The sequence below is a fragment of the Nelumbo nucifera genome, chromosome 4 (genome assembly GCF_055504915.1).
Source record: "Nelumbo nucifera cultivar China Antique chromosome 4, China Antique-T2T, whole genome shotgun sequence".
NCBI classification, from domain to species: Eukaryota; Viridiplantae; Streptophyta; class Magnoliopsida; order Proteales; family Nelumbonaceae; genus Nelumbo; species Nelumbo nucifera.
The window spans coordinates 36,976,700-37,002,382 of NC_142652.1; the positions used below are offsets into that span (position 1 = coordinate 36,976,700).

Below are 25,683 nucleotides of genomic sequence, written 5' to 3' on the forward strand. Positions count from 1 at the left end.
AGTTTTGAAAACCATGGTGGGGTATAAATCTGGAGAGGCCTATCATCTCAAAATTCTGTCCTCCTGTCGATTGTCCAGCTCAATGTTTTCGTGGTTCAGCACGACATGGAGAACATGTACATGTTTTCTGGGTTTGATAAGCCTGTTTTGAATGAGAAACCCAAGGGGAAGATTACCCGGGACACCAACTTTGGGTTTCTGGGTTTTGATAAGTCGGACCTCCAGCTTGTTGATTCCCTGGTTTAGTACATGTGGGTTTTCAAATTAAGAAAACTCCCACCAAGGGGAGCGCTCTCCTTTGGTGGACAAGGGTTTCGTCCGATTTCACAAGATGCATAGGAAGCATTACAGGGGTCTCTCAAACCCCCACTGTGTGCATGGTATCACCAAATCTCATGTGCCTTTGATGAGGAAGAGCAGAATCATGCATGTGATCTCAGGGTTGTAGCAGAGTATTTTGTTCAATTAGGTATATGGGTTCATTGCCCAATTGTAGCAGGTGGTAAGTACGGCTTCATTGCCTAATTGAGCAGGGGAAATGTTAAAATTTCAAACACAATAGGGGACGATTCAATCAATTGTCAGGAAGCTTATCGGTATTTTAAGATAATGTGTAAATAGTAAGGTAAGGATAGAGTTAATCAATTTCCTAAAACTTAATTAGTCGTAGTTCTAAGAAGTTTGCCCTATTTTTTTGCTATGTACAAATGACTGAGTTAGGCTTTAGTCTTCAATTTTCTATCTGGGTGTGTGAAATGGAGAGAGAATGTTTTGTACAAGTAATTGCAAGCCAAGATGCCTTTGTATTACTGAAGTTCTAAAAGTCTGGAAACGATTTAGCATTGTCTTCGTTGAGTCAATTGAACTCTTTGCATTTGAGGAGAAGCAAATGATAATAGAAAAGGTTGGTTGGTTGCAAAATGAGTGAACATGCAATAGGAGATAGAGATATATTAGGGGCATCATTGTCATATGAAAATTAGTTAGAAGAGTTAACTGATGGGTTAGGGTTAGGGTTATTTTTGTATTTAAAAAATAATGAAGAGGAAAGTGAACAACTTCCCATGGTGACAAGTGGCGACTTAAAAGAAAGTGAGTGTAACTTTGGGAGAATTGTCAAATAAGCGTAGAGGAGATTCATATGTTAATAACCATTTCCACTATTTCTTTTCACTAATAATAGAAAGATGTCTTCGGTTTGAAAGAAAAAAAAAAGTAGGGAAACAAAGGAAAAGTTAACAAAACCTATTCAACTTTTATAGCTTTCCCTATCTTTTTCTTTCAAACTAAAGTACGAAAGATAGCCTAAAAATTCAATTGAGGGTATTTTGGTCAATACACACTCCAATATTGTTATTCATGGGAAAATTAGGAAATTTAAAATATTTTCAATTAGGTTATCATCAATCAGACTAATGGGACAAAACATAAAAATCGAACTAATGGGAGGTTAAAGCATTTGTGAAAAAACAGAGGGGAGTGTTTAGCTATTTGTGAAAAATCAATCTAATGGGAGGTTTAGCTATTTTTAATGGTTTGTTATTTAAGATATTTAATAGCATTTAAATTGAACAATTCGTAAAATTATAATTTATATTGCTACTACATAACTTAATGATGAATTTTGTAAAAATATAGAATTATTAATAATATGAATATTTTTAAATCTATTATAATTATTTTTTGTGTTTTGAATAAATATTTTAAAGTTAGTATATAATTTCTTTATAATATTTAAATAAGTCTGAAATTTTTTAATTGACACTTTCTTTAGATAGATATAGTTAAAAAAGTGGGGGAGAGGATAAATAGGAATTAGAGATAGTTTAGGAGGAAATCTTTGTACTAAATTAGAGATAATTTAAGAGATAAATAGGAGTTAGAGATAATTTAGGGGCTAAATATGAATTAGAGACAATTTAGGAGAAAGGAAGGGAAAGTGGCGCCACATGGCTAAACATTAGAAAAGCAAATTCATATTTCTTTATCATTGCTAGAAATAGTTAAGCCTATGTAATTTCCTTATTGGTTTAATGGGTAATTATGTAGAATTAAAAAATAAAAAATTTAAAAAAATAGGAAATTAGGAAGGGGGTTTGGAGCAAGGAGAGGCATGGTGACGTGGACTATCTTGCTATATATATAGATAGATAGATAGATATAAATTTCAAATTCAAAAATTTAATAATTATTTAAATATTAAACGAAATTATATAATAACATTAAAATATTTATTAAAAACACAAGAAATAATTATAATAGAGATTTAATAATATTCAGATTATTAATGATTCTATATTCGTGTGAAACTTATAATGAAATTGTGTAATAGCAATAGAAATTATATTTTTATAGATAATTCAAATTAATAAATAAATAATATTCTAAATATTAAAATAACAACATTATTGAAATATTTCAATAAGTAAATATATTAAATAAAAAAACATAAAAATATTTAAATAATTACATAACAAAATATTCAATATTATGCAATAACATTAAAATAAATAAATTTAAATCATGAAAATTTTAAATACTTTAGATATTACTTAAATACCTAAAGAATTTAAAAACAAAATATTTAATATAGAAAATTTTTCAATAGTTAAAATAACAAAATTATGTAATAAATTTTAAAAAATCATAAAAATAGAAAAATAATTATAATAGGTTTCATAATATTAAAATTAACAATAATTTAATATTATACAAAACTAAAATCTAATTATGTAATAATAGTATAAATTATAATTTATAGATTATTCAATTTAATAAAAATAATAATATTTTACAAGATTAAATAACAAAATTATTTAGATAACTAAATAATATTATAAATAACTAAATTTTAAATATTTTAAATATTATTTAGAAAGAGGATTAAGAAACAAAATTATGTAATAACTTTAAAAATTTCTCAAAAACGAAAAAGATAATATAAAAGTTTTAATAATATTTGATAATGAGAACATAAAAAGTAAATAATTTAAAAATTAAATATTATTGAAATAATGAAAAATTAATAATTGCAATTATTAATGTACTAGTAGTAAAAACATTATTTAACATATATCAATTAACAATTCTAGAAAATAATTTTCATAAAAATTAATATGTATGAATAATAGTTTTAAAATCTTTAGCTATATCTATTAGGTATTTATATATACTAAAATTAATATTTATTGTATTTTTAGTAATTATTTATTATACTTTTTTGATAAATATATTTTCAATAATTATTGGAGATTAAACTATTGTTATTTATTAGAGATTAGACTATTAATTTAGTTAAAATTAATTATTATTATTTTCATATTGTTATACCTGCCTTTCTCTACCTTCACCCTAACTAAGTGCCTCATTTTGCCACATCATCGAGCTCTTGACCTTTAGCCAGCTCACACTACCTCTCATTTCCCCACAGTAGCAAAGGAAGAAACTTCCCAAACATTAAATATATAGGATAATAAAAATAATGAAAATATCAATTTTATTTTGATATTTTTAATAATTAAATACTCAAAAATACATATGTTTTTAAAATTTAATTTATTCATATCAATAATTATTGAATGATCATTGTTTAACATTCAAAAATTAATTTATTATTATATAACAGTATTAGATGAAATTGATAATTATTACCTGAAAATTAATTTTAAGATAATTATTCATTTTTAGTAATGTTTTGATAATTTTAAATAACCATTGATTTTGAAAATTAATTTTGGTAATAAAAAAATTTTGATTTTTGGTAATTATTAGATATTAAATTGTAAAATTATTGGGGAATTTTTAACTATACTTAACTCTTCAGAAATTTTCATATTTCCATAACCATCCAATACTGTTTGTATCCAAAATTGGTTTTTTAAAGGTGTCTCTTCATTCTCCTTGACCAACCTTTCTAGTTTCGTTTTCCATCCTTAGCTTTACATCATTTCAATTAAGATAAATTCCAAAAATACAAACATCCTCTAGCAATGATTTATAGAATTGTCTTTATTTTATTCATTTATTGAAAGGCAGTTGTGAAGAACAATTTCTTAGTACTTGGATTATGCAACTACAACTATATATGGAATACAACTATAGGAGAAGAAAGAACAAAGATGTTAGAAAAGATCTTGGTGGGGCTTGACTACTTTTTTATAAATTTTATAAATAAATACTAAAATTAGTTTAAGGAAGCACTACCCTAAAGATTAATGGTAACAAAAGAATATAGAGAATTTGTGTAGGCATATTTGGTCAGCACGCCAGACACCGACACATGGCATCACCCAAGGGTACCCATGTCATTCCGTACTCCTCCAAGGGAAAACACCCGCTCCCGTACATGACCGCAATTCACGGGACAATTACTTGTTGCTCATCACTCCTCTCCTAGGCAACTCCAACTATGTTGACTTATACTCAACCTAGCACTTACTCTCTTGTTGTGACGTTGGTTTTCCTTTGAGCCCTCAACTAACTTGACTATTGGAGTCCTCATCCCTAAGAACACTCCCTAGGGCATTTGACGTCTTTTTACACTCTATAGGTGGGACCCATAGTTTTCATACCTTAGAAATTATTGAGCTGCCCTCTGCTCCAGATTTGGCAACAACAATTTAACTTGGACTATCGAAGTCCTCGCCCTTGGGAATACTCCCCAGGCCTCTGACGTCTTTTCACTCTTTGCAAGTGGGACCTGCAGCCTTCAATCTTTGGAAATTACTAAGCTGCCCTCGTCTCTAGATTTGGCAGTAACAATTTAACTTGACCGTTAGAGTCCTCACCCCTGGGAACACTCATGGGGCCTTTGACGTCATTTAACTCTCTACAAGTGGGACTAGGGATGTCAATGTGTCGGGTTCGGTATGGGTGCCTCAACCCTAGCCCCACCCTCCAGTACCCCTACCCGAACCGGACCTGACCCGACCTTAAAATGCATGATTCCCAAACTCAACCCCGACCCTATAGGGTCTAACACGATACGAACCCAACTAGACTTGCAACATTTTCAATTGCATGTCTTAAATATGTTTTGAAGACATAAAATCCATTACTTTAAGTTAGGAAATTGTTTTATAGATTTTAAGGTGTCACATTTTCCATTTAAAAAAAGAAGAAAACCAAATTCAATATATAAATAAATCTTAAACTTTAAGGCTATAGAGTTAGAAGTCAAAATATTACAAGAATACTTTGTATATATGCAGGGCATCATCATCCGTTGGGTTGAAAAATCAAAACCTTAACCCAACCATAAACTGAATATACTTGACCCAACCGTAAAAGTCTTTGGAAGTTCTTTTCGAAAAGTGCGTTTACAAAAGTACTTTTATAAAGCACTTTTCCAAAGTACTTTTATAAAAACACTTCTACGAAAGCACTTTTATAAAAGTACTTTTACAAAAGCACTATTATGAAAGTAATTTTATAAAGTCTATGGAAGTATTTTTCAAAAAGTTCTTTTACAAAAGTACTTTTAAAAAACATTTTTCTGAAGTACTTTCAATAAAGTACTTTTGTAAAAGCACTTTTGTGAAATATTTTTATCAAAATACTTTTACAAAAGTGATTGTTTAATGCTAAAAGTGCTTTTATATAATATAATTTTTTATATTTCATTCAGTTTGGATTAGATCCAATCCAATCCATTTACATGTTAATGGATTGGATGGGATTTGGTTTGTATTGGATTTGGACTAGATTGGGTCCAATCCATTTATAAGTGGCTCACACTGGACTGGATCAGGTTGGACCAAATCCGTTCAATTGACACCTCTACATACTATGAATAACTGGATGTTTTGGCCTAGCAACTCCCTTCCTTTGAAGATCAAGAAGTGCATCCAAGAAGATAAAATAGGCATCCCTTGGATACGTGTTAAATGATTGTATTCTTTTTGTTTAGTTTTGGCCTCTTGTAGGGATGCAAATGGATCAATCCGAAGTTCGATCTTATATTGCCAAATTTGAATATCCCTATTTCGGATTGGATTTGGATCACCTCTATCCAATATATATATATATATATATATATATATATGTTATTTATTTATTTATTTATATATAATATATATATGTTATGTATTTATTTATAAATATTAAAAAAAAGACTTGTATTTTTGTTTTTTATTTAAACAGTTATACGTTCCTTTCCTTTTAATACATTATTAATTTTTTTAAAAATTAATTTGGATGGGATCAAATTTGGGTATCTGATATCTTGATCGAATTTGAATTCAGATCAGTATTGATGAGATCCAATCAAATCTAATCTATAGTGTTTCAGATCAGATTCAAACATACCTTGATTTGAATCTGATCCAATCTATTTGCATTTGTAATAAGGCTGCAACTTGGGTTGGTTTAGCCCGAACCCAGCCCTAACCCAGCCCTAACCCAACCCGAAAAAGTCAGGTTGATGCTCGGGTTAGTGTTAGGGTTGAAATTTATGAACCCGACTTTACTTCGGGTTGGGTCAGGTTGCCCAAGGTGATAGTCGTATAGCCACTACCACATACTATCATTTATTTTATTTAAGATAATCACTTCACTTAATCCTAATTGGAAATACTAAAACCTTGATAATATATTTTATGCTTTCTGAATATTTTATTCTTTATCTCCTCTCTATTATTTGCCACCCATAGCTTGCTGCCCATAAAAGATATATTATAAGTCATCATAATAAACTATAGTCATTTCAAACACTTTTTTCCTGAATTTTATATTTAAAGAACCAATAAAAACATCAAAACAAATACTAATAAAACATATGATTAATATATGTAATAAAAGTTGAGCTAAGATCTAAGATTAAGAAGTTCTACAAGATTTTAAGGGATGGGAAGAAGGTTGGGTTGGGCCCAACCTGAGTCCAGCCCAACCCGAAGTTGACTTTGGGTTGGATTAGGGTTGAAGGAATTTAGTTAGGGTTAGGGTTAGGGTTAGGGTTGGATAGATAGGATTGGGTTAGGGTTAGGGTTGGGGGTTTAGAACTTCAGGGTGGGCTAGGGTTGGCCTGAACCCGACCTAACCCAGCCCGACTTGCAGCCCTGATCCGTAGCCTCTTCGGTGGGTAGCGCGTTCGGTTCAAATGCTTATCTACTATGTGGACTTAGGGAAAGGTGGGCTAAGTCCTTCCCTGTATTCCTTTTACGTGAGCATAATTAATAAATTTTTAAAGGTGCCCCCTTCATCTAGAGTAAAGTTTGGGGTTTAAAAAACCATAAAATAAAATAACATTAGAATACAAACATACTTACATGGCTCAACAAATTGCTTGTGTTAAAAGACATTTAAAATCAAAGTAATGATGCGAAGATCTATTTCAAAAATTAATACTTTCTTCCCAAAGCAAGGCAATTCCAAGATAAAAGCTCATCTCATGATGTATCACAAATCCTAGCATCAAAACATTAGAAAACTGAAACTGTAGGTACAAGTTTGTATAACGAATGACCTAGTAGTTTCATTCTCCATACCTCTGAAATAGGAGTTGTGGGCGGAGTGGTGACTCAGTTGGTATATATGTACATTTGCTGGGTATTCTGAGTAGAAATGTGGATTGAGTCCCACTACCCTTTACCACCTACTTTGAAACATTATTAGTTTGTAAAATGAGGTTTTGGGCCTCAAGTGCACCCTGCTCTGTCCCTACCCCTAAGTGCTTAATCTGTAAAAGGAAATACCAAATCAAATTCGCATCTGTGCCTCACAGAGGGCAGAGGGCGCCCCATAGCATCCCCCAGCCGTGCATTGGGAACATCTCCCCATGACAAGTACGGGAAATGTTTCCATTGCATGCTGAGATGTGCATGTGGGGCACTTTTGGGGTGCCAATGTGATCTCTACCTAAACAAATAAAGAAGGAAGGTATATAAACTTGCATCCTTTATGACCTAGTAGCTGAGATGGTCATTTGGCATCAAACCCATGTAACTGCAAGCTCTGGTAAAGTCAGTGGACCTCATATGCATCCTGCTCTATTCCCACCCCTTAATCCCCCTGTAATGCGTAACAAGTAATACCAAAAAACAGAAAAAAAAAAAAGAAAAAAGAAAATGCTTGCATCTAAAACCAAACCTGTAATTAAAGAGTATTTGTATCATCTCTTGTATTTTCTATTATCTTGTATGTATTTGTACTGTACATATTTGTATTTGTACTCTTTCCAAACTGAGCATTGGTTATTTGGGGAAACTCAATAAACAACCTAAGTAGCAAGCCCACTCCATATATGGAATTATAACCACCCTTAACTTTAAAGAGGTTTGCTATAATCTTTCCCCATATTTTTAAGGGCAAATGACTGTTCAGCCCATCTCAGAATTCTTAGCCCCACCGTACAGGTAGGATGAATCCTAACCATGGATTGATGCCAAATCCACGGGTAGGATGCGGTTTATAGCGGGAGGCTATTAGTAGACTGTGGGGACTGTAATTTCAGAATTTTGCAGTGGGTTACAGTGTACTTCTCCGTATTTTTAATACTTTCATTTCTGCCTGTTAAAACCTAAGGACATTGAGGAAATATTCTTTAGGAATTTCACAATGAATACTCTGCATAGTCTTCTATGCATTAATTGTAATTGAAAAAAGAGAAGATGAATTTGCAGATTTGAAAAGGGAGATTTCACTTATTATTTTTCTCTGTTTCTTCAATATTTTCTTTTTGCACACAGAATGAAAGTGTTCCTATAGGTCTGTTGACAGCCCAAGTAATAATACAGAAGTTTTATCTCTACCATGCGTAATAGTAACTTTGACCAAACGGAACATACTTTTACATCCAATAATGTATTATGCATAAAACCAACTGCAAATATGCTTCGAACATTTCAAATCTGATCCACCTGGACAAGCACATATGTAACCATGACAGACTGAAACACTAATTAACAAACTCTGAACTGATGGATTTTATACCCAAGATGTTTCAAGTTTTGTAGTGTGAGCTTATGAAAAGGCTCAGAATATGGTAGACTTCTGCTCATTGACAGTTGGTGAGACACTTGAAGCATGGTTGGCCAAGAAGTCGGATTTGCATTTGTGCATGCGAAAGCAATTGCCACCACCAAAGCCAGCTCTAGTGCAATGAGACCAGTTGGAGGTAGTAGTCGCTGGTCCAATGCACTTTTGAGTTGCAGATCATATTCTTCACTTTGTAAGCATAAGAGGAGTTCACCAGGATGCTTTCCCATGATAATTTCTAATACTACAACCCCAAAGCTGTACACATCGCACTTCTCTGTCACCTTCATTGTAGTGGCAAGCTCTGCAGTACCATGATGAACACAAATTAATAGATAGTCTAATCAATAGCAGTGCAGACTGTTTAGATTAGGTGTGGAGAATAAGAAAACTAACCTGGAGCCATATAGCCATATGATCCAGCTGGTGCACTCCAGTTAGACTCACCAACTCTTAGCAACCTTGATGCTCCAAAGTCTGAGATCTTTGGCTCGAAGTCTGAGTCCAACAAAATGTTATTCCCTGATATGTCCCTGTGCACGATGGGTGAAGAACAGTCATGGTGCAAATAAGACAAAGCATGTGCAACTCCTTTAATAAGCTTCAATCTCTTCTCCCAGTCCAGCATCCTTGCTTCTTCCTCCTCATGTAGGAAACGTCCCAAGCTACCCTTTTCAACATATTCATACAACAGGAACATGAAGTCCTTGTTTGAACAGAACCCATGAAGCTTTACAATGTTTCGGTGTCGAATTTCAGTTAAAGCATATATTTCAGATTGAAAATTCTTATTCCACTGGTTATCATGAAGCCCATCTTCATCAGATGTTGATGGGTGAAGGCGCTTTACCGCGAAAACATCTCCAGTTGGAAGAATTGCTTTGTAGACACTCCCTTGACCCCCTTTCCCTATGCAGTGTTTATCATTGAAATTTTCAGTGGCATTGACAATATCCTCAAATATTAATTTCTTGTTGTAATTCCACACTGAGAATGAAGTTGCACCCACTAAATCATAGTTTTCTTGAGATAGGTCTCTGGGTTTATAGTGGCAGATGAAGATTTTAAACAAAATGGGTAGAAATATGGCAAGAGAAGCAAGAGGTACAGTTATAACAATGATCAATTTCTTCTGCCTATTTTTTGTGCTTTCACTTCTATTAGTCTTGCTGCCACAAGGAGCCAAACCTTGCACTTTTCACCGCACAAATCCATGTTACCTGCCAATTCCTTGGGAGAAGCTTCCCGAAAGGCCTTAACATTTGGAAGTGGACCCTGAAGCTGGTTATTTGATATATCGACAACTTGAAGGCCTACCAAATCTTGCAGGGCAGAAGGTATTAAACCTGAGAGCCTATTGTTAGAAAGATTCAAATATTCTAGTGAGATTAGACTCCCAAGCTGTGGTGGTATGCTTCCTGTGAGAACATTTTGACTGAGGTCAAGTGCAGTCTGTAAAAACACTAGATTCCCAATCTTGTGTGGGATATCCCCAATTAATTTGTTTCCATTGAGATTTAAAGATATTAGTTCTCGGCAATCCCCTAGTTCCCCTGGTATTGATCCACCTAAACTGTTGTGTGATAAGTCCAAATTTTTCAGATGTGGCAACCTTCCAATCTCAACTGGGACCTGTCCTGAAAGCAGATTGTTGCTCAGGTTTAGCATGTATACAAGAGAAGTTGAATGGAAAATCTCCGCAGGAATTTCTCCTGTTAGTTAATTTGAAGAGAGGTCGAGCTCTTGCATGTTTTTCAACCTCATTATCTCCAAGGGAATTTTGCCTGATATCATATTACCAGATATACGGAAAAATGATAGACTTGCACAATCTCCCCAGTTCTTTGATAAAATACCAGACAGCTGATTATCACCCATATCAAAGTGTTGGAGATCTGGGTATACCCCAAATGCATTGGTGATGTCTCCGTCAAGAAGGTTCTTTTCAAGACGGACTCTGGTTAATCCTGTGCAGTTTTTAAGGCTTTGGGGTATTGGTCCAACAAAATTGTTTCCATTAGTTGTGAAGCGTTTGAGCTGTCCTCCTCTGCAGATTTGCGGAGGGACCTTGCCTGAGAAGTTGTTGTAGGATAAGGTTGCGACTTCGAGTGAATTGGGGCCAAAATTTTCAGGTATACTACCAGAGAAGTTGTTACTGTAAACATGAAAGGCAACCAAGTTTTTCAAGTGGGTTATGGAAGAAGTCAAGGTTCCTTGCAGTTTATTTGTATTCAAATCAAGATGATTTAGGCTTTCAATATTGCCAATTTCATGGGGAAGGAACCCAGTGAGCTGGTTATTGGAGAGACTTAGGTTGACAAGCACAGATAAATTTCCTATGCTGGAAGGAATTAAACCAGTAATCAAGTTTCCATTCAAGTTAAGGAATTTCAAGTTCAACAAGTTCCCAATCTCCTGGGGTATGGAACCTGATAACTGGTTATTGAATAGGTAACCAGTTATCAGGAGGGATTATTCCAGTTAAGTTGTTGGTATCAAGTTTTAAAGAAATGAGTTTTGTCCAAGTAGAGAGCAAATGTGGATGGATTGTACTGGATAACTGACTGCCAGATATTCGAAGATAAAGAAGTTGGCTTAGGGAGGCCATTGAAGGGGGCAAGGGCCCTGCAAGGTTATTTTCTGACAGTTCAAGGAAAGTAAGGTTGGTGCAAAAGCCAAGCTCATCTGGGATACTGGAATTCAAGCCTGCTTTCTGTAGATTTAGTTCCTGAAGCATGGTGAGATTTCCTATAGAAGATGGTATTGGCCCATGAAATTGATTTTCCTGCAGTTCAAGAATTCTGAGGTTGGACAAAAGGCCAATATCTGTTGGAATTGTACCATTTAGTTTATTTTTTCCTACCCTCAGCTCTTGAAGTTCATCTAGCTTCATGGTTTCCATGGGAATTGGCCCTTCAAATTGATTGTTGGTGAGGTTCAAGATTTTAAGATTCTTAAGACTAGTCATAAGTTGAATAGGTATCGGACCTGCAATTTGATTATTTGACAGGTCCAGAAAAATGAGCTTTGAACATTCAAAAATGAATGGGGGAACATCTGGTTTCAGCTGGTTATAATCAAGCCGGAGTTCAGTTAATCATAACATGGGCTTAAACCGAATTGGGTCTGGATTCTCTAGGTAAATGTTTCCCCCAAGATGAAGATGCCATACCTTTTGTAGCTTGCTAATTTGATATGGAATTGGACCTGTGAATGAATTGTTCTGGAGGCGAAGAACTTGTAACTCCAGGAGGTTTCCAATCTCCGACGGAATAGCTTCTGTAAAATTATTACTGCCGAGATCAAGAAAAACAAGTTTTGCAAGTAATCCAATTTGACTTGGAACTGCCCCAATAAGCTTGTTGAGGTTGAGATTGAGAGAGCTGAGATTGGGGAAAGCAGAGAAGTTGAATTTGTAGAGAGTGCCACCAAGTCCTGAGTTGGCAAGATTTATCTCAACAATGTCCCCTGCTTTATTGCACTGAATTCCAGTCCAGTTGCAAGGATTGCTTGTGCGACTGGTGAGGGACCATGAAGTGAGAGAGTGAGAGCTTAAACTGTCCTTCCATTTCACCAAAGCTTCTGCTTCATCCTGAGCATGAGCTTCCAGGAAAACACAAGACAGAATGAGAAAGTAGAGAGTGATATGCAATGTTTCTCTCATGGCTACAGCTCTACTGATTTGCAATGTTTAGCCTTGCCCTGGTTCTATGTGAATGAACAATGAAAAGCAAAGTAGAATAAGGCAATATCAAAGCAATTCAATTTAGTCATCTGGATTAATTAAAATGGATTCTGATTTGCATGATTTGACTATTCTCTGAGTCTAAATGTTACTTTTTAAGCTAATCATTTTGAATTTTTGGTTCTTAATTAAACCTGTACATCATTTTCATTTTGTGCCTGTAAATTTCAGTGAAATTGCTTTTGCAGAAACCCTTTGTATCTCTTTCAATGGGGGACCTAGAAAGTTTGCAACATCGTTGATGTGAAATGTGAACACCACAACTCTCTTTCTCATGACAACTAACTGCTTAATTTTGACTATGCTTTTTCGGTCTAAATATTATTTCTTTTTACTAGTCATTTTGAATTTTTGAAGCTGAAACCTCTACAGCTTTTCAATTTGTGCCTGTAAATTTCAGTGAATTGAAGTTGCTGTTGCTGAATCCCTTTGTGTTTCTTTCGATCAGAGAACTTGAATCTTCGATGCCATACAAGTCAAATTATCTCCTTTATAGAAGGAACATCATTTCTAAACATTTGAATACAAGGCTAACAACACAAATCGGTTAAAAAACGAATAGTACTTGTCCTACTTACTTTCTGCAGACAAAGATTTCATCTATCACTTAATTCAAATTCAAACTCAGAGCTGAGACTTGATCTTCCTGATCAGAGTTCAGTAGCTTCAGGCGTTTACCATTGAAAGGCATGCATGGACATGCTTCATTCAGTGACTTTTATCTAACCTTCAATGCCCTGACCTTGAGGTATTTCGTCGAGTGGGCTAAGAAGTCGTTGGTCCAAGTGCCTTTGGCCCACGCATAGATGCGAAAAGTCACCCACAATTAAAAACATATCACCCTAATCCAACAACTAAGCCAAAATTATGACCTCTAAGTTTCAGTTTTTTTTTTCTTTTATATATAACTATTTCTATTTGACTTGTTTGTTTTGGACACTACTAAGTAGTACCCTATAATTTCAAAAAATTACTTATCTATATAAATTTATATCGGCTAAAATACTCCTATTCTTAATTTTGGTCTCTCTTTATTATCAAAACAAAAATGTAATTTGAATTGCTATTTGATGATGCGCAATCCGGCCACTCCTAGCTAGAAGTGATGAGGCTTCTAGCTGAAAATGGGCAAGAGATACTTGCAAGAAGGACGAAGGGACCCGAGGTTGGACACCTGGCGGGGACTCTCTGATGCTTAAGTTAGGACTCGGTAGCGAGCTCAGAAAGAGAATGTGTATGCAAGAAAATAAGAGCTAGAGAGTGGTGAATATGTGATACCTTTGTCCCTGGGGAGTTGAAGTGTCTATATACCGATGCTCTGACGAGTTTGGTTGAGTCAGCCGCGTATCCCTGCTGTGGCAGGATCTGTTTGTCTTGAGGTGGCGGACCGTTATTGTCAGGGCTGAAGGAAAGCGGGCTACAGTGACCGTTACTTGGTACGGTCCCGCCAATCAGGAGACAATCTATAGGCGCGACGCCACCTGTCGAAAGACGTGGGTACAACCTTTTGAATCAGCAGGTGTTGTGCCGCCTGTCGAGAGACGTGGGTGCAGTGCGGCAGGTATTGTTCTATCAAATAAGAAGCTTCACGCAGGACGTTGAGCTACCTTGCAACGAGCTACCCCATAGCGAGCTACTCTATAGCGGGCTTCTCCGTAGAGAGCTACTGGTGGCGTTTCGAAGTGATTTTGCTTTAGGCGAGTTGCCTTCGGGGTGACCCACTTGCTTGGGCCCGGAGTGAACTTGTTCTCAGTTCGCGAACTGAGGTGAGCTTAGCTCGGAGTGCAGCTCAGGACACCAGCGTAGTCGAGCTCGCTTTGTGGCGAGCTGATACTTGTTGAGTTGTTACCCACGTTGAGTCATGTCCACGTGTCGGTTTGCCTATGCCGAGCTGTCATATATGTTGAGTCACGTACACGTGTCACCTAGTTAGGGGGTCGGGTCAAATCACCCTTCATCACTACTTATATTAAATTCATTCGATTCCATCTTATAAAGTCTCATATTTATGGTATTAACTCCCATCTCCTCTCATTAAGTACTATATTTACGTATTAAATAAATGAGCTTTGCGAATTTTTTATTAAAACACCCCTACTTTTGAATTTGGTCCTTTTTCTAACTGTGAGGGCAGAAAATGTAATTTAAATTATTACTTTTCACTTCATTCAATTCTTTTTCTCACACAAAAAAAATACTAATTAAATCTATATCTAATATTTTTAATAATATAAAATGTGTTCAAAACCAACGTTGAAAATAAACCACCATTTCAAAATGGGTCAACCAATTTTATTACAATTAAATAAAAAAAATTAAAATATAATTAAAAATATAAATATTAAAAAAATTACAATAAGTTTGTAAAAAATTAATGAAAATTTTTTGTGCATAATGAACTCATTAAAAATGATAAAAATTAATGAAAATTTAAAGCGTGGAATCCATTTTTTAACAGGAAACTATGTTTATTGCCTTATTGGTGAAGTTGGTTTATTTGTTTCATTAATTAGAGAATTATAGTTGGTTCAAGTCTCATGGAAGTGATATTGAACTCATTTTAGCATCACCAAATTGCGTGATTACTGTGTTAACCATGAAGTAACATTGTTGAAACTCTTGCTACATGTCTAGAATAAGCTCTTTTTGATGAAAATTTTTTGGATTGAAATACATGAGCTTTTAATCCCTAATATCACCAGGAAAATCTCCATATACAAAGTACAAAGTAGGTTATAAGGCTGACACAGATATGTGGAATAAATATATTATTGATTCAAAAGTTTCTACTTAGACTTGTTCATTTTACAGTGTAAGACCAAATCATGGTGCAAGACAAACACATTTCTACTTTAAACATTGTTGGACACCTTTAATTCGTAACTCTATTTTCATTATCCTTCACTTCTCCCATATTTTACATGTCCAACAAGGACAAATTCTCAGAAAACGAAAAAAAAAAACATTCTATGATTTCATACAATCACAGCTTCCACAAAACCACAAAAATCCATAAAGAAATCATCAATCTCTCCTGTTGCCTTGTCAATGCCCATTTCTTCTCATCAAGGAATCGGAGGGTCTGGTGCTGGGGGAATTGGTGTTGGTTTTCCTCCACCAGCACCAGGCGGATATTGTCGTCGACAGAGCACCCTGTCAAAAACGATAGAAGATGTGTTAAATTCAGTCTTTGCAGGCTTCATACAAAAAGAACAGATTTCACCAAAAATAAATTGTTTATGTACCTCTGATACACAAGAGACAACAAAAGAACAATAAAACATAAGCGCAAAAGAACCAACAACAACCTCATCTTTGCTGAGTTCTGATCCTCTCCATGCCTGCAATTAATATATCTCCATTTCTTTCTTTCCAAGTTTCAGACAAGTCAAATCCTTCCAAGTCTTTTCTTTTTTTTTTCTTTTCTTGGGTAGGAAAAACCCTTCTGGGTCTTTGTCAATTAATTGATCAATTTAGATGGCTATCTTGGGTAGGAAAAATCCTTCCATTTCTTTCTTTCCAAGTTTCAGACAAGTCAAATCCTTCCAAGTCTTTTTTCTTCTGTATCTGTATCTGGTTGGTTTCTGGTAGACTATTAGTTGATAACCTCTGTACCAAGAACTCTGTTCTAGCAAGGATCTTCTCCAGTTATGTTCGTTTCCTTTCAATGGGTTGAGCAGTTTTTTGCCATGATATGTTCAGATGGGTATGGATATTTAGCAGTCATCCAAAACTAAATGCTCTGTAGCACAGAGTTTGAGATGGAGAGTTCCAATTCCCCAATCTGCTCTTGACCAAAAATCTCTTATTGTTATTTTCTAGTCTAATTTATGACTAACAGAGTCCTATTTGTCTTTTAATGGATGGCTGCATAGAGGAACATCTGAATGCTTATAAAGCAGGGGTCTTATATGGATCAAAAATCTCATTTTTGGACACATGAATTGGACTTCTTGTCTAGTTTCTAAAAGAGGCGCAGATCTGATCACTTCTCTTCAATACATAATTTTAAATAAATAAAAAAAAATATCTACAAAAGAAATCCTATCTGTTTTTCATTTACACAAGCAAGTGGCAGTACCCATTAGCAAGGAAGTTCATGCAACCAAATTTCAGCAATATAACCCAGCAAGAAAAAGGGAAAAAAAAGAGGCCTGATACAATCTTGTAAAAGATAACAGTTGCAATTCAGATAACCAAAATATCGAAATATAATCCATCTAACTATAGATGAATTCTGGAACTCAAATTAGAAAACAGAACCATAAAAGAATTGATTAAAGGAAAATGCAAAGACAATAAGGAAATGATCAGTTGATCACTGAGATGTTCTGTTTGTATTATAAATCATGGACACAAAACATTGTTAACAAATAACATCTAGAAGGCCCATAATTGACAAAAGTAAATGTACAACAAATTATTTGAACAACAAAAGCAACACTAAGAATTTGGTGAATTAAAATATATCACCATGACAAGTTCTTATTAATGCAGTTTCTTCTTTCTTGGTAGCTTTTCTGAACTAGCACAATTTCAGACTTTAGCACATGACTTACAACAAATCCAAAAGGCTGGCATTCACATTAAAATCAATCAAACCCCAATACCCCAATTCATGTTCTTCTTGTCTAGTGCTGCTATTGTTCAGTCTGTCAGTTGAATTAAAGAGAAAAGTACAGAATTAGAATTCCTGCAGACAGATGACTCTTGAATTGAAAGTTGCTGCACTGCTGTCGATTTGGTCGAGAAGATATCCTTTTGAAATCCAGTTAATACACAGGGTAAAATGAAGAAGAATTAAAGAGACGAATGAAAGAAAAACCTTGGGAGTAAAGAATTGCTGGGACTATCAATCCAACAAATGGAAAAGCCCTCCAAAAATAGGCGTATGCCAAAAAAGGAGACGAGCACACGGTATTCTTTAGTAAAAGGCAAAAGAATAGTTCGCTCTGTGCTCATCGTGGGTGGAGTTCTCCTCTTGGTCCGATATGGGATTCGGTCATCAAATTCCTCTAGATCTAGTAATCGTGGGCTTAGGTTCAAATTCACTATTACAGTATTACTGCACTCAACTAGTATTCCGTTACCCATTTAAAGACTCACCGACTCAGTTAACTGAAACCCTTGATCTTGAGTTGAGGTCTCTAACTGAGAAAAAGAATAAAAAAAAATGTTAACGACAGAATTCCAACCACAGATTCAGATTATGGCTGGGCTGGCAGGCAAAGAGATGCAGTAAGGGAGGTGAAGAATAATACTTGGTGCATCTTTTTGTCTCCTGTACTGTATTGACGCTAAAGTCATTTGGTTTGGCTCCCATCTGTTGATTTTCGTTCTGAGGACATTCAGAACCAACTTGTTTCTCCAGTGGTGGGATTTGGACAAGATAAATCACGCTGAAGAAAATTGGTTTGTTATGTAGGAGGGAGAGAGATTGTGTTAGACAAATTTGGCAAGCAATTGCAAGAAACCAACTGATATTTGATGGCGTTCCCTTCAATCTATTCTCAATCATCTTTAAAGCGCAGACCACCCTTGCCTTCTTGAGTGTTTGTAGTTGTTCATGATCATAATGGTTTGGTCGTTTTATTTTTTGCAAAAGAGCTTCAATTCTTTACTTCCAGTATTGAAGGTAATGCTCAATGCATTGTCAACTTCCCAATTTGGCAGTCTCAACAGTATTCGAAAATCAATTTTAAATTCGACACTCAACATAATAGAATTGAGTTTGGATAATTCGAATATTATAATTGGTCAAATTCGGAAATTCTATTCATACCGTTTAAACTATTCGTATCAAATCCAGATATGACTTGATTCGATGCGATAAATATTCAAATTTGATTGATTATTTAATTCTTAAATATTTTATATAATAATTAAATTATATTTATATACTTTTATATAAGTAAAATATTTATTTTATATATTTATTAATTGTCTAAAATTATTAAATGGTGAAATTCGAACATTGATTCTCAATAGACTTGTTCATGGGCAAGGTAGCCCAACGGGCCAGCACGGCCCGACCCGTTCTAAGTCAGCCTTGGTCATAATTTTAGGCCCACTGGCTCAGGCCTGAAGCACTGGACCCGACTTTTTTTCAGGTTTTCTCAAAAAACCTTAGTCCGAGCCCGAGCCCGACTTGATACTATATATTAAATAATAAAAAGCATCTTTTATTTAATAAAAAATATATATAATATTTTTTCTTTCTTCTTCTTCTCTTTTTTTCAAGTAATAGTGAGATGTTTATTATTTTTGAGTTTGGAAGGTTTTTAATATAAATAAAACACTTTTTTATTGAATAAAAAAGAAAACAAAATCTATTTTCAAATTTCTGGTCATGCTTGGACTCGAGCTTGGGCCCGAGCTTCGGGCTTTATATGAGGGTCGAGCTCAGGCTCAAGACTCATAGTCGGGCTTAAATGTATTCTATTGATACATAGACAAAGCCTTACCCAAACCTAGCCCGACCCGGGCCATGAACAGGTCTATTTCTCACTATCCATCGGATATCCAATTGAATTTGAATTGGAATATTGTTTGATTCAATTCGAATTTGATCTATTTACACCTCTACTCATAGAACCATATGCTCACACCCACTTGCAACTATGCATTGGAAATATCTCCCATGAATGAAAATATACAAACACAGAGATGTTCCTAGTAGGGGTGGCAATTTTTCACCCAACCCGCTGAACCCACCCAACCCACCCAGCATCTAACCTGCCCAATCCACCCATTTACTTGGCGGGTTGTGTGATCAACCCATCACCCAACCCGCCCATTTAAATGGGTATGGTTGGGTTGGGTTGTGGATAACCGTTGGGTTAACCATTACAACATTAGTATTAATTCCTTAGCATTTTTTTTATTTTCTTCATTTGAATTAAATAATTTATAATTAATGCATTAATTTTCTATTAATTATTGACTAAATTTAGTTTTGTCTTAAATCAACACACTTCACCCAACATAAATCCAAATCAATTTGACCCAAGTCCAGACCAGTTCAACGTGGTCTGACCCGATCCGGGTCGACGCGAATCCAAAATAGACCTCAGAAAGGATGGCTCAGTACCGCTTGCTTTGCTCAGTTTGGGTTGTCTTGTCCAACCATTATTCATACAGCCAGGCTCGACCTGACACAAGTTGATTCGGGTCGACCCGAATCCAAAATGGGTCGAACCGGGGTGGGGTCCGAACCCTAAACCACCATGCTTGCTTTGCCCGGTTTGGATTGTCCAGTTTGGTTCATATTCGTGCAACCAGATCCGAATTTGGCCCTTTCCGATTTACTTCTTTTGACCCGCTTTGGGCCAATCGGTTTGGCCCCAAATCCGTGCACAAACCAAATATGAGCCGACCCAAGTCAATCCACCATTTGACTGAACCAGTCCAGTCTGGCCCGACCGAACTGAACCGTTCCGATCGGGTTTTGTCCAACCGGACTGAACCGGTTCGGGCAGGGTCTAGTCCGACCGAACTGATCCAAATCTAAACGATTCAACCATTCTTGAACTTGATGTGATTACCTCGATGACAATCCACTTAGATAGTTCGAGTTGGTCTGACCGGTTTGAACCTATGTGGTTTGTCAAATCCAAAACCCGAACATAGTTAAATGGCTTTGTTGCTTGTATAAAAATAACATGCATGTAATGTGAGGGTTAAATCCAACCCATTTAATTTTATATAACTGGATCATTAATGGATTAGCAGATTAAATGAATTGGATTAAAACTCAACCCAAACCAAACCCAACGCAATCCGCCCAATTGCCATCACTAGTTCCCGATGCATGACTACAAAAGGCTGTGAGAGCGACGTAATAACAGTTTTGTGAGGAAGGAATCCATACTCGTGAACCTCTTAGCTTCCTGCTACTTATATGTATGCATTTCTATTGGCCCATTTAATATATAGCGTTACTTAAGTGGATAAATGCTTTTTCATTAATAGTTGGAGACCTTAAATTTTCTCACCAAGTTTTCAAATTTTGAAAATTGAACAAAGCACCTTCTTCTAATCAACAAACTTTAGGGGTACACATTAGGCGACCCTAAGCATTGGGCTTAACAGCTAAGCTCAAACCAAACCCCAAGGTCAAGCTCAATCTGTCCAACCTTAGCCCAACTCAAAATAAAATTTGACATACTACTTAGATTGAGTGTAAACCCAATCCAACCCATTGCATTTAAATAGTGACCAAGCCCAAGGTCAAGTTCGATCTGTCCAACATCGGCACAGCTCGGAATAAAATATACATACTTGGGTTGAGCCCAAGCTCAAGCTAGGCTTTGGTGGGCCAAAGTTAATTATGTCTACTGTATTGACAAATTTCATGAAGCTATTTAATACTAGTAATTTAAACATTTAAATAGAAAATTTATATATTTTGCACATATGCACGTGTGTGTATGGATATATACACATATATGTATGCATATATGCATCTACATATGTTGGCATGTGAATATGCAATCAGTAGGAATGGCAATGGAACGGGGCCAGGCAAGTTTTGCATGCCTTCTCCCAACTTTGAACCCCACCGGGGCTAGAAATCATAACCCCATTTCCATCCCTGCAGAGAACAAGGATCCCCAAATTTGCCCCACCCCACCCCGGCCGATTGTTCCTTCTTTCATATTTGCAAATTTATTTTTTATTATTTTTTTGAAACCTACCTAAAACTAGTTTATATTATGTAATTTAATATAGTATAGTACAATATAATATTATAATATAACATAATATATATTAACATATATTAATAGTTATATATATATATTATGTAAATATAGTCAGGATGGGATTGGAACAGGATATGGACAAATACCATCTTTACCCCATCTCCGATCCCTAAGGCTATGTTTGGTTTGAAGGAAAAGGTAGGGAAAGGCCCTTCAAATCAAACATAGACTTAAGTTTTGGTGATATCGAACTCATTTTAATTAGAGAATTATAGTTTGTTCAAGTCTCATGGAAGTGATATTGAACTCATTTTAATCACCAAATTGCATCAACTCAAGCATCACCAAATTGCGTGATTACTGTGTTAACCATAAAGCAACATTGTTGAAACTCTTGCTACATGTCTAGAATAAGCTCCTTTTGATGAAATTTTTTTGAATTGATATACATGAGCTTTTAATCCTTAATATCACCGGGAAAATCTCCATATACAAAACACAAAGTAGGTTATAAGGCTGATACAGATATGTGGAATAAATATATTATTGATTCAAAAGTTTCTACTTAGACTTGTTCATTTTACTCTGTAAGACCAAATCATGGTGCAAGATAAACACATCTCTACTTCAAACATTGTTGGACACCTTTAATTCCTAACCCTGTTTTCATTATCCTTCACTTCTCCCATATTTTACATGTCCAACAAGGACAAATTCTCAGAAAACGAAAAAAAAAAAAACATACTTTCTATGATTTCATACAATCACAGCTTCCACAAAACCACAAAAATCCATAAAGAAATCATCAATCTCTCCTGTTGCCTTGTCAATGCCCATTTCTTCTCATCAAGGAATCGGAGGGTCTGGTGCTGGGGGAATTGGTGTTGGTTTTCCTTCACCAGCACCAGGCGGATATTGTAGACAGAGCACCCTGTCAAAAACGAAAGAAGATGTGTTAAAATTCAGTCTTTGCAGGCTTCATACAAAAGGAACAGATTTCACCAAAAATAAATTGTTTATGTACCTCTGATACACAAGAGACAACAAAAGAACAATAAAGCATAAGCGCAAAAGAACCAACAACAACCTCATCTTTGCTGAGTTCTGATCCTCTCCAAGCCTACAATTAATATATCTCCATTTCTTTCTTTCCAAGTTTCAGACAAGTCAAATCCTTCTAAGTCTTTTCTTTTCTTTTTTCTTTTTCTTTTTCTTTTCTTGGGTAGGAAAAATCCCTCTGGGTCTTGGTGAATTAATTGATCAATTTATCTATATTTTACATCAGTTTTTTGACTTTCCTGTGCATTTATTAGTCCTCAGAGACCTTGGATTCACTCCACCAGTTTCAAAATTTTGAATGTTGAAGACATATATAGATCTAAATATTTATTTATCAACATATTTTCACAATGTATTAACTGATATTTTCATTTTTTCTTATAGTATATTGCAAGGAGAAGATATATCAAATTACTAATTATAACCAAACAACATTTTCATTTAGGGTATAGAAAATAAGGGAGTTCACAAGTAACGAGTATATATAGCCAAGAAAATTCTGAAGGTTCCAGTAGTAAATTCCTGCGATATGACCTCCCCTAAAAAGATTAATTTAATACCATTGGGGCCAATGGACCACATATCGGATATTAAATTGTTAAGAAAAGATATTACACTTAGCCAAAAGGCCAAGAAAGGTATGGCTTGATCAGTTTATTAACCTCCATTTTATAACCTAACCTTTCCACATATTTCTCCATGTTAACAATGTGAGACTAAACCCAGTCCACTTTTGAGTTCCATATTACAACGGAGTTAGCTAATATTTCTTCTTTAGCCTTAGTTAGAGGACCCACTTCTTCAGACTATCTGGATATTTCAGTGTTGCTTTACTTCATGAAGAGAAGAAGATGAGTGCTTTCTGGTTGCCACCAAAGCTGCCAAGTTCTAGTTCATGTTAATTCCCTTACTAGGAGACCCATCCAATGACTCTTCCCCAAATTCTAGTTGTCAAATTTTCTAAACTAAATTAGAAGATACAACTTACTGACTGCCACCAAGTCACATGCATTTAGTATATTTTAAAACCACTAACTGTTCAAAGAAGAAGGGTACATTATTAGGCAGACCCTATCTATAAAAAACAAGTTTTGTTTTGAAAATTATTTTCCATGAAAATGAGGTTTCCAGTTTCAGTTACAATTGGTTGTTAGTTGGGCCTTTCTGTGTACCACAAGAATATGAATGATTCTACCTCAGCCCACATTTGGTTCTGCTTAACAGTAATTTGTATGCTTAACTGTTTTATATTTCATCTTTTCAGTCAACTTAACCAAAGAAAAAAGGTCAATGTAAGAGTGATTCTTATGGCTCTCTGATTGCATACCAAGTAATGAAACAATGCATTGTTCCTCTCAAGGTTTTTAAAACCTACCCGGACAACGAACTGGTTAGGGGTCCGGTTTTCGGGTTGAACGGTCTGACCATTTGAACCAAAAGAATGACCCGTTCTAATAAAAAGAATTAAAAACTTTAAAAACTTTAAAAAATAAAAACCGGCCAAACCGTTGAATGGTTCGACTGCCTGGATCAGCGGTTTGCTGATCAAATCAATGGTTTTGGGGTAAAACGGAACCGGTCACCTCCGGTTTAGAAAACCATGGTTCCTCTATACCCATAAAAAATTCTCCTAATTGCATCCTATCTCTTATATTAACATATGAAAAGTTTGCTTTGTATCTGTATCTGGTTGCTTCCTGGTAGCCTATTCTTTGACAACCTCTGTACCAAGAACTCTGTTCTAACAAGGATCTTCTCCAGTTATGCTCTTTTCCTTTCAATGGTTTAAGCCCTTTTTTGTCATGATATCTTTTGATGGGTATGGATATTTAGCAGTCATCCAAGACTAAATTCTCTGTAATACAAAGTTCTTGCCTTCTTGGTACAGAGGTTGAGATGGAGAATTCCAATTCCCCAAGCTACTCTTACAATTTGCTGTCCTTAACCTACATAACTCTTCCATATCACTTGACCAAAAATATCTCATTGTTATTATCTGGTCTAATTTATGACTGAAAAAGGCCTATTTGCCTTTCAATGGATGGCTGCATAGAGTGACATTGAAATACTGATAAAGCAGGGTCTTAAAGACTAAATATAAACAAAAAATCTCATTTTTGGGCACATGAATTGGATTTCTTGTCTAGTTTCTAAAAGAGACGCAGATCTGATCACTTCTCTTCAATATAAAATTTTAATCAAAATAAATAAATATACTTGTCTAGTTTCTATATGTTTTTCATTTGCACAAACATGAACTCATAAAGATCAAAGAAAGTTATCCAAGTGACAGTACCCATTATTAAAGAAAATTCATGCAACCAAATTCCTGCAATATAACCCAGCAAAAAAGAAGAAAAACAAGAGCCCCGATGCAATCTAGTAAAAGATAACAGTTGCAACTCAGATAACTAAAATATCGAAATATAAGCCATCTAACTAGAGAAGAATTCTGGAACTCAAATTAGAAAACAGAACCATAAAAGAATTGATTAAAGGAAAATGCAAAGACAATAAGGAAATGATCACTGAGATGTTCTGTTTGTATTATAAATCATGGACACAAAACATTGTTAACAAATAACATCTAAAGAAGGACTATAATTGACAAAAGTAAATGTACAACAAATTATTTGAACAACAAAAGCAACACTAAGAGTTTGATGAATTAAAATATATCACCATGACAAGTTCTTATATATTAATGCAGCTTTTTCTTTCTTGGTAACTTTTCTGAACTACCACGCTTTCAGACTTTAGCACGTAACTTACAACGAATCCAAAAGGTTAAAATCAGTCAAACCCCAATACCCCAATTCATTAAAGAGAAAAGTACAGAATTCGAATGCAGACCTGCTCAAAGACCTAAACCACAAAGAGAATCAAATGGAAAAACAACCAAAATTAGTTTGTATCGCCAAATTCCACTGCAAAAAAGGTCAAAATTAAAAACTAGAGGTGTACCTCTTCCAGTTTTTGAAATGGCTATTCTCACTTCTGACCCACTAAACTAGAAATTAATCCTCTACGACAGACCATTAAAAATCAAAACCTTCTACGACAGACCATCATCAGATCAACTGCAAATTGCAATTTGTCGATTTGGTCGAGAATCTTTCCGTTTGAAACCGATAACACAAAGGATTAAATGAAGATGAAATAAAGAGCTGCATGATCGGAAATCTGAATACCCCACAGTCTAAA

At 35.1% G+C, this 25,683-nt stretch overlaps 1 long non-coding RNA gene, 2 other non-coding genes and 1 pseudogene across 4 annotated transcripts; all 4 read right to left on the reverse strand.

Annotated features, from left to right (window-relative positions):
* Window positions 1-8,634: 8,634 nt before the first annotated feature.
* On the reverse strand, window positions 8,635-12,673 carry LOC148792179 (uncharacterized; annotated as a pseudogene). The gene is made up of 2 exons (XR_016085983.1): window positions 9,370-12,673; window positions 8,635-9,277 (listed from the first exon to the last, which is right to left on the reverse strand). The product of XR_016085983.1 is annotated as an uncharacterized LOC148792179 (transcript).
* Window positions 12,674-17,573: 4,900 nt separating this feature from the next.
* Window positions 17,574-17,688, reverse strand: LOC148792180 (U5 spliceosomal RNA). The gene has a single exon (XR_016070985.1). It is a non-coding gene; the product is annotated as a U5 spliceosomal RNA (small nuclear RNA).
* Window positions 17,689-21,998: 4,310 nt separating this feature from the next.
* On the reverse strand, window positions 21,999-25,155 carry LOC148792181 (uncharacterized). The gene is made up of 2 exons (XR_016085378.1): window positions 22,445-25,155; window positions 21,999-22,351 (listed from the first exon to the last, which is right to left on the reverse strand). It is a non-coding gene; the product is annotated as an uncharacterized LOC148792181 (long non-coding RNA).
* Window positions 22,934-23,121, reverse strand: LOC148792182 (U2 spliceosomal RNA). Its single transcript, XR_016070995.1, has one exon. It is a non-coding gene; the product is annotated as a U2 spliceosomal RNA (small nuclear RNA).
* Window positions 25,156-25,683: the final 528 nt, after the last annotated feature.